General features: G+C 39.4%; 1 protein-coding gene across 1 annotated transcript in view; it reads right to left on the bottom strand.

The window, feature by feature from the left end:
- ANO4 (anoctamin 4) overlaps window positions 1-15,578 on the bottom strand; it is a 408,206-nt gene that overhangs the window by 372,831 nt on the left and 19,797 nt on the right. Inside the window, exon 3 of the mRNA XM_025401960.1 lies at window positions 10,991-11,242. The gene's annotated coding sequence lies outside the window, so the exon portion shown is untranslated. The remainder of the gene's footprint in view (window positions 1-10,990; window positions 11,243-15,578) is intronic.

Below are 15,578 nucleotides of genomic sequence, written 5' to 3'. Positions count from 1 at the left end.
CAGGCAATGATGGCAGGGTACAATAGCTTTGTTGTGGGACAATGTTGAAGGACTGTTCCAGCTCCAGGTGTCCCTGTGTGAGGGCTAAGGCTGTGTTTGTGCATCATCACAGTTTATATCTTCCCTCTGCCTGGTTATGCTTCCTTCCCTCCATCCACCCCACACACACCACACCATACACACTGATCCCAATGACTCTCCCCAGGAAACTTCTTGCGTGCACATCTCTGGTTCAAAATCTATTTCCCAGAGAACCAGAACTAAGACAGTTAAGCTCCCTCTTGAGTCAGTACCATGGTTGTTGGGATTTTCATTTGGTGTTTAATATCAAAACAATGTCTATGGAAACATTAAGATACTTATACATCACAGACAAATAATATTCCTGTAACAGAGCATAAGCAGACTTCCCACTTACAACTGGTGGTAAAGAAAATGTTCTCTATGGAGTGCTATTTTGGGAACTCAGAGGTGTGTTTTGATAAAAACAATATAAAAATAATATTGCCAAGAATCTTTAAGAAGAGGATTATTCCTGTCTGTCAAAGCACCTGCCTGTTAGTGACCATAAATTATTTGGTATAATATTTTTTGTTACCTGTGTCCTGTACTAAATTCCAAGCTCCATGACTGACAGCATGGGCATCACTTGGAAGCTTGTTAGAAATGCAGAATCTAGGCCATGCACGGTGGCTCATGCATGTAATCCTAGCACTTTGAGAGGCCGAGGCAGGCGAATAACTTGAGGTCAGGAGTTCAAGACTAGCCTGAACAACGTGATGAAACCCTGTCTCTATTAAAAGTACAAAAAAAAAAAAATTAGCCAGGTGTGGTGGTACACGCCTGTTATTTCAGCTACTAGGAACACTGAGGCACAAGAAGTGCTTGAATCCAGGAGGCAGAAGTTGCAGTGAGCCGAGATCATGCCACTGCACTACAGCCTGGGTGATGCAGTGAGACTGTCTGAAAAAAAAGAAAGAAAGAAAAAAGAAAAAAAAAATGCAAAATCTCACCACCCCTTGCCCAGACCTACTGGATGAGGATCTGCAGTTTAACAAGAAGTCCAGTGGGCTTACATTAACATTAAAGTTTGAGAATCACTGGCCTAAACTACGAAGCTTCAGTATCACTTTTTAACTTTATTGAAAATATATGGGATATCCATTCAGTCATATATCACATCCCATTAATTACAGAGTGCTATTGAAGCTATCTCTAAAATGTCCCTTGCATTATCCCTTTTGGACGATACTGTTAAATCCGAACTCAGGCTCTCTTAGCTCTTGTGGACCACACTTTGAGTGGAAGAGTTTAGATGACTGGAAGATGGATGACTTTATTGGAGCATCTTAAAGCCATCTGATTTTAAAATATATAATTATTTGCAAATCAGATTCAACACAGCTTTTATTCAAGTTCTTCAGTCTCTTATATTAGAAATCCCCAGGTAACTTAATAGCTACATCATTAAATTGACTTTGTCTTCATCATTTCTTTGTCACCAATCATTCTCTGATTCATTGGTGTTTTCAATCTTGTAAAACTAAATAACCAGCACACATGGAGAAAGAATTAACAGGACTGCTGGAATCAGTAATTAAACAACAGGAAACATTCTTGAATTCTGAAAAGAACAGTATAGGCAAGTTTAGGAAAACAGGAAATTTGAAGAAAGCTCAGCAATGTATTTCTCTTAGCCAACGCTCTTGTCAAAATGAATGTTTCCAAAGATTCTCTTAGTTCTAAAGTACAGGCAGTTCCCAACTTAGTTTTTCATTGAGAAGTAGTATACACAGAGGTTAAAATTCTGGGCTTGCTCATAAATGTCCATTAACACATGGAATGTACCATGGAAGACCGGAGTAACAGCCCCAGAGAACCCAGCCACCCTGTGCGGCAATACCTCCATTGATGACACATTCAGCACTCAACCTCAGTGTGAAGGAGACATTTACCCCCAGGTCTTCTGGAATCAGCCTTTGCACACCGTCCTGCTGCTTGGAACGCTGGTCCCTCACCTGAAGAGCCTCAACTGAAATTCGCCTTCCCTTCCACTGTGACATCTTCTACCCAGCCAGCATCTTAGGAAACCACAAATCACCTTTCAAAATGCATAAAAATGCCCTACTTGTTACAATATCTTAACTTAAGTAAGTTAACCCTCATATTCACACTCCATGTAAACCAAACCAGGAAATTTATTCCATAACATATGATTAAAATCTAAATACCCCTTCAGGGCTACTTTGACAAAAGGGAAATTTTTAAAGGCAGAGACGGCAGTAGGAAGATGACATTCCATTTTTTAAAAATCATATACAATGCTCAATTAAAATCAGAAAAGGCAAGAGAAAAAGTAGGAAAAAGAGAAACGAACAAATGCAATAATAGAAAATGGTTACAAACATAGTAGATACTAATTCAACTATGCCAGTCATCACTTTACTTGTGAATGCTCTAACGACATCAATTAAAAGAAATTGTCAGAATGGATAAAAACACTAGACCCAACTCTGTGTTCTCTAGAAGAAACCCACTTTAAATATAATGGTTTAGAGACTTTCTAATTTATATTTCTCTGGTTTTTGTAGAGGGTACCTGGTCTTCCTTTACTCTGTGACACGGATTTAGCTGAACTAACACTCTAGCAGAAAGGCTCAGGCTGGCTGGGCACACGGTGTGCAAGCAGGGACAGGTCAAGGAGTGTCTCTGGGCTTCTCTATAAGGGAACACACGAGTCTCCTGGTGAGGTCCAATTACTCTGCATCTCGTGGTCACATCAGTCGCTCAGGTTGCAGGGTCACTGTTTGCAGCACTCTATCTCTGAAATCAAACCTCTGTTTCCGTTGGCATCAGTTCTGAAAATATCTGGTAACAATTTGTTGAAAGACATTGAATTCATGCTACCAAATGGGCACCTCTTCTAAGGTACTCTATACCCCAGGCAAAGTCACAGCAACATAACATTGGGCACCTAAGTTTTCAGAGCTTGCATATATGGAGTACCAGTAAGCTCGGTAAGGTCACCAGAAAAGGTGAGTGAACACCTTCCCCCTCAAGACAAGACACGATGCTCTGCTCAGACTTTAGGTGCATAGGCAAAAGCTAGGCTCCTGGGAATTGATCTGGAACAGAAGATAGTCATTTCTCAACTCCTCTCCTTTTCACAAATGAGGAACATGTTTGTAAAGTCCATAAGGAATGTTTGGAATTCATTAGTGTTTTGTTTGTTTGTGTGTTTGTTTGTTTTTAAGACAGAGTTATGCTTTTGTTGCCCAGGCTGGAGTGCAGTGGCGCAATCTTGACTCACTGCAACCTTTGCCTCCCAGGTTCAAGCGATTCTCCTGCCTCAGCCTCCCGGGTAGCTGGGACTACAGGAGCATGCCACCATACCCAGCTAATGTTTGTATTTTTAGTAGAGACAGGGTTTCACCATCTTGGCCAGGCTTGTCTCAAACTCCTGACCTTGTGATCCACCCACCTCAGCCTCCCAAAATGCTGGGATTTCAGGCATGAGCCACTGTGCCTAGCCTAGCATTCTTTTTTAAAAACACAATCCCACCAGAAGACCACTAAAGGGAAGATGGTGAGGCCAGGGAAGGAGGGCACAAGGTAAAGGGAAGAGTTCTCAATGATTCCTGCCTATGGAAATGCAGGGAGATTACCAATGGTCTTGAACACATACAGAGGACAAAGGTGTTACCAGTAGTCTCAAGGGGAAAAAAATCTTCCTCTTTGGAAAAAAATTCCCCCCATGTTTTTGATTAGGGTATGGTTTGCAAAAGGCCCTTGCTAAAATAGGATCAAATGCATTAAAACCCATGAACCCATTATCAATACTTAAGGTACCAGACTACTGCCACTAAGCAGAGCTTCAGAGAACAGGATCAGACTTTGGTGTAAGTCAGTGGTTCTCAACTAGGGGTGATTTCGCCTGCAAGCATACATATGGCAATGTCTGAAAACTTTTTTTGGCCGTCACAACTGACATCTGTTGGGTGCAGGCCAGGGATGCTGCTAAACATCCTACAATGCACAGGACAAACCCCACAGCTAAGAATTATTCAGCCCAAAATGTCCACAGTACCAGGGTTAAGAAACTGGTATTAGTTAAAAAGAAAGGCCTAAGTGCAGCATGAGATACAATTTACGGACAGCTAAAGAACACAGAAACCTGAGAAAGGGGAAATCAAAGGTGCTAATCATCTTCACCAAGGACGGCCCTAAGAGAGAAACAAGAACCCTGGGAATGCCCTAAAGGAGGGGACCTATTGCAAGGGCAAGGTACTACACACAGGACAAGAAACTCCCAGGGAGGAAGGAGAGTTAAGAATTGACAATGAACATGGGACAATGAGTTAGGGACCACGTCTTCTGCATGTAGGATGTTTAGCAGTATCCCTGGTGTCCACCCACTAGATGCCTGTGATACTTCCTGCCCAGTTGTGTCAACCAAAAATATCCCCAGACATTGCCAAATGTCCCCTGTGAAACAACATCATCCCTGCTTGAAAAATCATTCTTCTAAGCAGGATCTTTTGAATTTTTATATACATATTTTTCTTAGTATTTCATCGTTTCTTCTAGATTCAAGATCTTTTTTTTTTTTTTTTTTTTTTTTTTTTGAGACAGAGTCTCGCTCTGTTGCTCAGGCTGGGGTGCAGTGGCACCATCTCAGCTCACCGCAGCCTCCGCCTACCAGGTTCAAGCAATCTCATAGCTTAGCTTCCCAAAGAGCTAGGATTACAGGTGCATGACATCACATTCGGCTAATTTTTGTATTTTAGTAGAGATGGGGTTTTGCCATGTTGGCCAGGCTGGTCTTGAACTCCTGACCTCAGATGATCTGCCTGCCTCAGCCTCCCAAAATGCTGAGATTATAGGCGTGAACCACCATGCCCAGCCAAGACCCTTCTTTTCTAAACTAGGTTGTTTAGTCATTCTTTCAGGTGGTCTACATAGAATACATTTTCCCAGTCTTTTTCCAAAAATTTTCTTATGCTGACCTCCCTCTCCAGTGATCACTTAGCTCCATCTGGAATTCTGAATTGACCTTCATTTCCTTCAGCACTTTGAAGATATCAAGCTGCTGTTTTCCAGCCTGTCATTACTACCTGTTTCTCACTTTGCAGGTAATCAATTTGTTTCTCACTTGCAGGTAATCTGTCTTTTCTCTCAAGTTATTTATAAGATGTTTCTGATTTTTGCTGACTCACCATATATTTACATATGGATATATTTTTATTTATTCTATTTGGCACTCATCATGCTTCTTACATCGAAGAATTTGTGTCTCCTCATCAATTATGGGGAAACTTCCAGCCATTGCCTTTTTAAACATTCCTCATATATATATGTTCTATTCTTTTAATGCAGAACAGAATTTCTATTAAATGGATGTTGAGCTTTTTCATTCTGCTTTCTACATTTCAACCTCCTCCTTCTTGTTTTTGTATCTTGTATATCTTTGTACTGATAATGGGGTAATTTCTTCAGATCTATCTTCCAGGCCTAATTCTCTCTTCAACTGTGTCTAATATGCAGTTTCAATGGTCATAGAAAACATACTTCCTACATGCCAAGCTCTGTACTGAGCAAACAAGTACATGATCAAACTATTAATTCCTAACTCAAGAACTTTATTTACATCTATTGTGATAGCCATATGAAAAAACTGTATTGAAGTACAGTAAGAGCAAAATTCAATATGTGCATAAGAATTGCCAACGGAAACAGAAAGAACAAAATATGCTGAGGCAAAAAGGGAAAGAATTCACAGAGGAAACTCTTAACTGAGTTTGAAGAATAAGAATGTTCTAGGAGGAGAATGTAAGGAAAGGTATCAAAGTGGATGACACAGACATGCCAAATTATGAGCTTTTAGCAAACAGTAAAGAATCAAGTGTAAGTACTGTGCCAACGCATCTGTACAGAATGGTGAGAGATGCTGGAGAGTCAGCTAAAGTTAGTTAGGAAGGCCCTCATGCACCTGTACCATGTACGAAGTGTTTAGACTTTATTCTATTGTCAATGGAGAAGCAACAGAGATTTTCAAGTGGAGGGCAGGAGGAGGTGGAAAAGGAGGAAGAAAAGGTGGGAGAGGGAGGGAGAGAGAAAGAGGAAAAGAGAGAAGGAGAGAGGGAGGAAGGGAGAGAGAGAAAGTGAGAGGGAGTGAGGGAAAGAAGAAGGGACAGAGATGAATTGGGAAAGCTAAACTATGGTCATGGAAGAATTAAGATGCAGGGAGACTTGTAACAAGACTGCTAGCAGCACTAGTCTAGGCAGAGATGGTGAGAGTTTGAGCTGAAATGTCAGCAGGGATGGAAAGGAAGCTCTGAAGTACCAATATTTCTAAAATAGATGTAATTAATATGTTAGCCAGCTGGCTGTAGAGGCTGATGGCCAGCAGAAGGTTAAGCATGAGGGGGTTAATCCAAAAAACTGGATTAGTACTGTGGATGATGCAATTAACTGAATGTTTGTGTCTCTCCAATATTCATATGTTGGAATTCTAATTACAGCATGATGGCATTTGGAGGTAGGGACTTTGGGAGGTGATTAGGTTATGAGGGTGGAGCCCTCATGAATGGGCTTAGTGTCCTTATAAGAAGAAGCCAGAGGGCCAGCTCACTCTCATTCTATCCTGTGAGGGTATAGTGACAAGACTAGCCAGCTAGAAACCAGGAAGACAGTGCTCACCAGATGACAAATCTGTCAGTATCCTAATCTTGGACTTCCTAGCCTCTTTTTTTTCTTTTCCATGAGAAATAAACATTTGTTATTTAAGCCACCCAATTGTGTATTTGCTATGGCAGTCCAAACTAACACAATGAGACTATGCTAGCATTAAATAGAATAATAAATTCAACTTTGAGAGCTACCAGAAGGAAGTTCCATTTGGAGTATGTAAGTTTCAATAGTCTGGGATACATCCAGGTTGAAAGTTCCAGTAGGCAGTATATGTATATACACACATGTAAAACTTGTCAGAGAAATCGGACATGAAAATATGACTTTGAGGGCATCAGTATACAGCCAGGGATTAGATAGAAAGGAAGGGAATGATTGAGGATCAGCTGGGGATACAGGAATGACTAGAAAGAGAAGTTGTAAGGTGGGGGTGGTAGTGGTCATGGAAGGTACACATCTTGGTTATCAAAAATTGCATGTTAACATGGACACACGGAAGGGAATAATAGACACCAAGGCCTACTTGAGAGTGGAGGTTGGGAGGAGGGTGAGGATTGAAAAACTACCTATAAGGTACTATGCTCACTACCTGGGTGATTAAATAATTTGTATAACAAACCCAAACGAAATGCAATTTGGCCATGTAGCAAACCTGCATGTATACCCCGAAACCTAAAATAAAAATTGGAAGGAAATAAAGTGAAAACATAGTTTTACTCTTTTTATGTGACATTTACTAAGCATGAAGGAGTTATTTCCATTTTAATTTTTAAAATACCTTTCATGCCTTATTTTTGTCCTCAAAATATTTCTTGATTTAACCAGAATTCTTATAGTATATCCCAAAGTCCAGCATCTAGTAGCAACTTTTTGAAGTGTAAAGTTTCTAATTAGTTTTCTCTTAAACCAAAGCTTATGAATTATTTGTAACAAATTTAATATCAATTAAATACTACCATCATTTACTACTTTAAAAATTGTATGTTAAACCTACTAAAAGTCTCTGAGATAGAGATCATTTCCAAGCTTTCCTCCTATGGTTCTCTCAAATGTATCTTCTTTTCATTGAAGAAATAATTTAATAATACATTCTGCATTCAATGTATTTTTACTAATATTTTAGTTAAATATTTAAAATATTTTAATGCTATTAGCATTTTAATAACATATTAATTAAATAATTTAAAACAAAAATGTGTGTGTGATCACATCTTGTGAAATCATCTATCTTAACACCACACTGAATTAGAATGCCTGGCTTACTTGTCTGCCTCCTCCACTAGACTCTCAGCTCCTGAGTTGGGCATGATGCCTTACTTAACTTTCTCTCCCAAGGACTTATCACAATACATAACATGGAGTGGTAACTTACTATATATTGGATGGATGGATGGATGGATGGATGGATGGATGGATGGATGGAGCACGCCAGACACGGGAGACAGTTTTTCTGTCATAAGGAAGAACTACATTCAGGACCACTATGCAGTTTCACAAGTTGTTCACTGCATAAGGTGACAAGCAGGGTTAAGTAAAGTCTAACAGAAGAGAATCTACTGTAGAAGTTAGTCACACAATGAAGGGAGAGGATGATGGAATAGGATGGTGACAACAGTTAACACAGATAAATAAAATGAGAGCTCAAGAAGCTCTAGTCATTTAGTTAGTGTTCTGCTATTAATCATTCTTTCTAGGATTGCAGAATGGTGGGATTTATAAAATAGAAAAATGATTTTAAAATGTGTTTGGGAAATTCTTAAACAAGAAAATTCTCACAATCCATAAATAATTGTACAGTTATATTGTGCCTAAAACTCGTCAGCTCCTCTATATCAATCCCAAAGTTTATAGAGAAGAGAGATAGCTGAGAATTATGAAGGAATGTCTGGCAAAGTCTGAAATTTGTAGGGTATCCTAGCATAATTGAACTGACTTATCTCACCTCAGAGTTTTCTTCTAACTAGCCACAGAAACAAAAAATTAAGTATAAATGAGCAATAAAATTAACTGTATTTTTAAAACAAAATAAAATTAAACTTTATTCTTTAAAACACAAAAAGAAAACTAGAAGTTTTCACACAAAAATACGTATTAAAATCAACAAATTGTTGAAAGAAATCAAATAAATGTAATAATTGGCCTACACATAATCATTGTTGAGACTTACAGAAGCTATACCAGCATCTATAACTTTCTATGATAAAATGATTATCACATGCTTGTGTAGTATATATTTGGATATCCAGGCTTACTTTGTTAGGCTACAAATAGTAAGAATAATAATAAGCAGTTGCCTGGAAAAAAATCATATTTTATTGCTAATGGAAAGTTCCCAGGAATGAAGAGAATTATAGGCTTTTGTTTGTGAAAACCCACAAGTTAAACATAGAAACCTCTTCCAAAAATCAGATCAACTCTGAGTATAGTGCTCTATGGAGGAGGAAAAAAGTCAACTAAGGGAACCATGATAAAATGTTAATCTGGCAGCTGCCATTTCACACCTCTTTTTGCCAAAAAATGCCATAACCTTTCAGCTACCCTGGGCAAAGGAGGTACTTTATATATTGACTTCTGATTTTATTAAACTAAAGCAAGCAGAGTCAGCTTTCCTTCACAATAAAAGCAAAACCCAGAAGATTTTAAACTTACTATACAGAAACATTTTCAAGTCCCAGATAGTGATTTTTTCTGCTGTCAAACTGACCTTCAACAAGGACAGTCAGAAAGATGGTTACTTTTGCCATGTGCAGAACTGATGGTATGCAAATGTTCCCCAGTGCTCTTCAATACCAATCCCTGCTATTTCAATTCAGTCATTTGACTAAAGAGCTTTGGAGGGGGTCCTAAAGGTATGTATGGGAACCGCAGGAAAGAAAATCCCAGGAAGGAAAGCCTGCCAAATGCAGATTGCTGAAGCTCACCCTGTGCCATGGACACAGCATCCCCTGGGGTAAGACCCAGGAATCTTCATTTTTAACAAGTGCAATGCTGATTCTCAACATTTAGTGATGTCTGCAATCTATTGCTTTGAAGATTAGTTTTGATAATCTGGAACTTCTGCAACTTCAGCATCTTACCTCTAGGTGGCAGCATCTATGAATTGTTGAGTGTCGCAGTATCCCAACATTCAAAGATTTATTTCCAGAACCAGAATTACACATTGGATTTGGCTGACTAAACCATTATCTCTAAGTGCTATATCTATAGAAGGAAAACATGGCAGGATAGATTTTGCATAATTTAAACCTCCAACTCAGATTTTAGAAATAAAAACAATTAATTGGCCATTCTTGCATGGCCATTTCTGCAGCTATTTCCAGGGTGATGTAAGTGATAAATTTCAAGGCAGGATGTTGTAAGCATTCTTCTCGCCCTGACTGTTTAACTCATGACTTCCAAGGATCACATAGATCAGCAGTCAACAAACATTTTCTATAAAGGACCAGATAATAAATATTTCAGGGTTTGTGAGACATACAGTCTCCGTCACAATTACTCAACTCTGCCACTGTCATTTGAAAACAGCCATAGACAATACAGAAATAAATCAGTGTGGCTGTGTCCCAGGAAAACCTTATATATAAATACTGAAGTGTGAATTTTATATAATTTTCATGTGTATCAAAGTATTATTTAAAAACTTTTTTTTCCAACCATTTAAAAACGTAAAAACTATTCTTAGTTCTTGGGCTGTACAAAAACAGGTAGCCAGCCAGATTTGGCAGTAGTTTGCAGACCCTTGAGATAGATCAATTTGGTGGAGCAACATGAATTGGTATTAACTACAGTATTCAAAGATGACTTTCTGATGATGACTTTTTGAATACACGAATTTAGTCCAAGATAGGTATCTTGTCACTAAATACAGCATTAAATAACTTAAAGCCATATGACAGATCTTGGAATTTTGATTCAGAGTTGATTTCTAGATAATATTTTACCAAACAGAACTAGCACTTAGGTCAAATATTTCTATACACATTCAACCTTCCTTCTGGTATAGCAAAGCTATTAAAGGCCAGTGAGAGCTGGGCACAGTGGTGTGCATGCCTGTAGTCCCAGCTATTCAGGAGGCTGGGGTGGGAGGGATTGCTTGAGGCCAGGAGTTCAAGACCAGCCTGGACAACATAGTGAGACCCCATCTCATTGAAAATAAAAGCCAGTATGAACATAGAGGTATTGTCAGGGTCCATCACATCACACAAGCAGAAATACAGATGCAATTTATTCAGCAGGCAAATGTGTGAAGGAATCTTATATACATCCAGTCCTGAATCTCCAACAGGAAGTCAACACTTACCCGTCGTGTCTTGACTCAGGGTTTCCTGGCTACTACTGCTGTAAGAAGGCACTGGAGTGATAGACAGTGAGGCTGGACAGGACAAAGGTGTGGCCTGGTCAGTCTTGCGGGTGAAAGATCGGTGGTACACAGGGATGCCTGCATCTTTGGAGACGAAGAGAGGCAGATCTGATGGGAGGGTGGGTCTGCCTTGTACGTATGGATTTTTCCAGTGCGTGAGCCCAATTGCCACAGGCCCAGCAACGTCATAACCTAGCGAGATAAACATATTAGGTGAGTGGCAGCAATCAAAGCCATATAGTGTGCTTATTTTCATTATTTTCATACTTCCCCAAAATCTTAGCTGTTAGTCAAACCAAATGCCACTTGGGCTAAGAATGTATGTTCACAATAAACAGGCAGGCATCATCCCTCTTGATGGATCTTGTTCACTTAATCAACTTATGTTTATCAAGTACATGCTAAGTGCCCACTCTGCCTTCAAGGAGCTCAGAGTCCAATCAAGAAAGGAGATAAGACCTGTGTTCATAATAAAAAAATTATTTAAGTCCTACTATAAGCTAGAAACTTTGCAGAACTGATCTAGAATCCTCACAGCAATTGTACAAGGGGACTATTACAATTTCAGTCTTACAGATGAGAAAACTGGATCTCAACCTGGCCCACATCAAGTTCCAGAGGCAGAACTTAAGCACAGATTTGACTCCAAAATCTATGTTCTTTCCCATAAACTACAACTAACTACAGTACAAAGCAAGATGAAAGAAGCCATTTTAAAGTAGATCAGAAAGTGCTCCTCCGGAGTTCGGGGGAAAGAGCCTTTCTAGGTATAGAGTCTGGGATATGGGGAAGGTAACATGAATTTGGATGAACCTAGGGAATATTATGCTAAGTGAAATAACAGAAAATGACTGTATGATCTCACTTATACACAAAATCTTTATATATATGTATATATAAAAATTTATATATATAAAAATTTATATAAATTATGGAATTGAAAAAATATATAAATTGTAAAGATTAATTTAAATTAAATTATAATGTAAATTATAAAGATTTTTATATATAAACTTTATAAATTACATATATACATATATATATCAAGATTTATATATATATATAAACAAAGAGTAGACTGGTGATTACCAGGAGCAGGGAGGATCAGAAGACAGAGGTAAAAAAGTACCAAGTTGTAATTAAGTTATATAACGTGAATAAGTCTAGAGATTTCATATACAGCATGAGAACTAGAGTTAATAACTTCATATTGTGTGAACTGGAAATTTGCTAACAGTAGATTTTAGGTGCTCTTACCACACACACATTAAAAATGGTAACTGTGAGATGATGGTCATGTCAAGTTGCTTGACTACAGTAATCATTTCACTATGTATACCAAGACATTATGTTGTGCACCTTAAATATATGCGGTTAAATATATCAATATAGATCTGATTCATCATAAACACTTAATAAATAAATATATGTTCTTTTTCCAAAAAAACAAAAAGTCTCTAAGGAACTTTGGACTCTCTAAGATTTCAGATTTTAGCATTTATTTTATAAAATTATAGCTAATTTATAGCATATATTTAATTTTGAAAAAATATAGTTCACACAGCTAACAAGTCTTTTTCTATTTAGGAAATTTCTACATCATTTACTCTGAAAATGGAATTCATTAGCAAATATTTTAATCCACATTATTGATATAAATGAGCTATGACAAGATCTGCATAATTATGATGAAATATAAATAGATGAGTCTCAATTTAAAAGCAACAATGAAACCACAGTATTTTGAAGAGACAACCATCCAGGGAACAGCTGATACCCAAGGGGCAAAGAATAGGAATGTCACATTGGCAGCGCTGATAGCCTGCCCATCCTCCCTCACCCACCATCATGTCCCCTCTTGGGGAGGGAAGCAGGAACAGGGGTCTCAATTCCCACTGGACCCAAAACTCTGAAGAAAGAGATGGAAAGAACACCCCAAATTGTAAGCTGTCTTGAGAAAAAATAATGTTAACTATGTGGTTCTTAAATCTCTCATACGATGGCTAAAATGGGAATTTACCTAGAAAATAAGGGGCTAATCAAGTACCTCATGAATAAATAGAATAGTTTTAGGAGTCCTTCTTCTGTTCTCTGGATTTTTTCACCCCACTGCTTTCAACAAGACATAGGTTCGTCTAGGAACCACATTACTAGGAAATCCACACATATGCTATTTTCCTAAATGGAACACCCTCACAAATGTGACACTTCTGTGTGAGATGACTGTTTTGTAAGAGAAGGAATGAAGTACAAGAAATGAAAGAAAACAAAGGAGATTTTAGAAAAGAACTCTTGGATGATCCATACATCTGTCCTCCCTCTACTACTTTGAGTCTAAAGTTGTAAATTATTTTTGTTCTTACTATAAATATTGCAAAAGTGCTTCGCACTGGACAGACTGTGAGCAGTGGATATAGCCCGTTGCCTGTGCAGAATCATTCCCCTCCTGCCTCCCAACAGAGCCACGACTTCATTTGGGAATCTGTCCCACCCCACACAGCCTTGTGACCCAGGACACAAGGCTCCTTCCCTTCCTCATCCCTGTCCAAAGCCTCAGGTGAGCCTGATAGGGCTAAAAACAATGCCATCTCCCTTGTCAATGATTGGCTCAAGGATGGTCGTGGGATACAGCCCTGCCCAGTGAGATAGGAGGAGTCTACCAAGGAGCTACAGGGGAAAGTTTCTCAGCTCCTCAAGCGAAGGCCTGAGGAGGGCACCAAAGCTTCTTTCCCTCTGATCATTGTCATGTCTGAATGCAGTTCCTGAAACCCTACAGCCATGTGGTTGCCACCATGAAGATAAATTGAGAGAGGAAGGCATAGGGGAAAAGGCCTTTTACAATGTCACTGAGCAGCTTAATCAACCCATCCTAAAGACAGGCCTGCCTCTGGTGTCCCTGTTATGTGAAATAATAAATTTCCTATCGTTTTAGCCCATGTGAGCCAGGGAACTGAAGCAGTAATCAAGAGCCTTCTGGTTACGCTGGCACCTTTTGGGAAGATTAAGCATCTGTCATATCTACCTCCCCTTCAGAGGTTAGTTTTCTAGGGCTGCTGTGACAAAGTACCACGAACTCGGTGGCTTAAAACAACATAAATTTATTTTCTCACAGTTCTGGGGGCTACGAGTCCAAAATAAGGTGTCAGCAGGGCTGTGCTATCTCTGAAGGCTCTAGAGAAGAATCTGTTCCAGGTCTCTCTCCAGGCTTCTGATGTTGCCAGAAATCCCAGGGTATTCCTTGGCTTGGAGATGTATCACTCATACCTCTGCCTCTACTATCACAGAGCTCTCCCTGTATGGTCTCTGTGTCTCTTCCCTTCTTATAAGGACACTAGTCACATTGGAGTAGGGCCAACCCTAGTCCAAATGACCTCATCTTAACTTAATTACACCTGCAAATACCCTATTTCCAAATACGGTCACAATCACAGGAACTGGGGATTCGAATTTCAAAGTACCTTTTGGGGGGAAAATTTCAACCCAACACCCTGATATGGTAGCTAAACCTGACTGGACCAGGGAAGGCCACACTTGGCCCAAGTCTGCAAGATGTCAGGTAACAAGAGTGTCATCCAATAGGAGCCTGATGACCTGGGCTCAAATCGCAGCTCTTACTCTCATGTGTCCTTAGGCAACTCTTTACCCTCTCAGGAACTCCATCTCCTCATTTATAAAATGGGGGAAAATAACACTGTTTAACCTCAGGATCTTTTTGAGGATTAAATGAGTAAATACAGAAAAAGTAGTTAAAACACAGTGCTTGGCAAAAAACTCCCCAAAAGTATCTGTTAGCTACTGTATCATCCTCACACTATCTACCCCTCCATTTTCATGAAAAAAGTACCTTAAAAGAGAAGTTTCTACTCACAGCCCTTCCCTCCGTATTCAGAGCTCTGCAACGTGGCTCCCATCCCACCACACACTCACGTGGCTCTCAGGATGTCACCTAGGCAGACTTTAATTTTCAACCTCTTCAGTCTATCCTTCTAGAAATTCTCTGGGCTTTCCAAGAAAGGTGCTTGCCTGGTTCTCCTACCTCTGTTATTATTTCTATCCTGACCACGCTTCCCCCAAAGATTGGTCCTTGGTCCTCCACACACACACAACGTACTAATTCTCACTCTTATTATCTCATCTTCTTCCAAAGATTTAACTGAACTCTCTGTGCGGATAGTGCCAATATTTTCATCTCATGAACATGTTCTCCATATTTCTAATTTCCCATGAGGCATTCTGAGGTAAGAAGTCTCACAGGCATATCAAATCAACACATCTAACCTATAAGCATCACATCTTCTTCCCGACTTCCACGTTCCTGGGAACAGCTCAGACTGCGTCACCCTGAGGTAAAATCTCAGGGAACACTTACTATCCCCATACCCAGCCAATGACCAGTTCTGCCAGCAATTCCATCCCTCTCCCCCAAGACCCGCCTCTTCATCCCACCTCCCTAGTTGATTTCTGTCTCATGTCAAGACCATAGTCACAGCCACTAACTCTGTTACAATACCAGATTCTCCCACATGAA

This window comes from Theropithecus gelada, chromosome 11 (assembly GCF_003255815.1).
Source record: "Theropithecus gelada isolate Dixy chromosome 11, Tgel_1.0, whole genome shotgun sequence".
Classification (NCBI taxonomy): Eukaryota; Metazoa; Chordata; class Mammalia; order Primates; family Cercopithecidae; genus Theropithecus; species Theropithecus gelada.
This window is presented reverse-complemented; position numbering and strand designations above follow the sequence as displayed.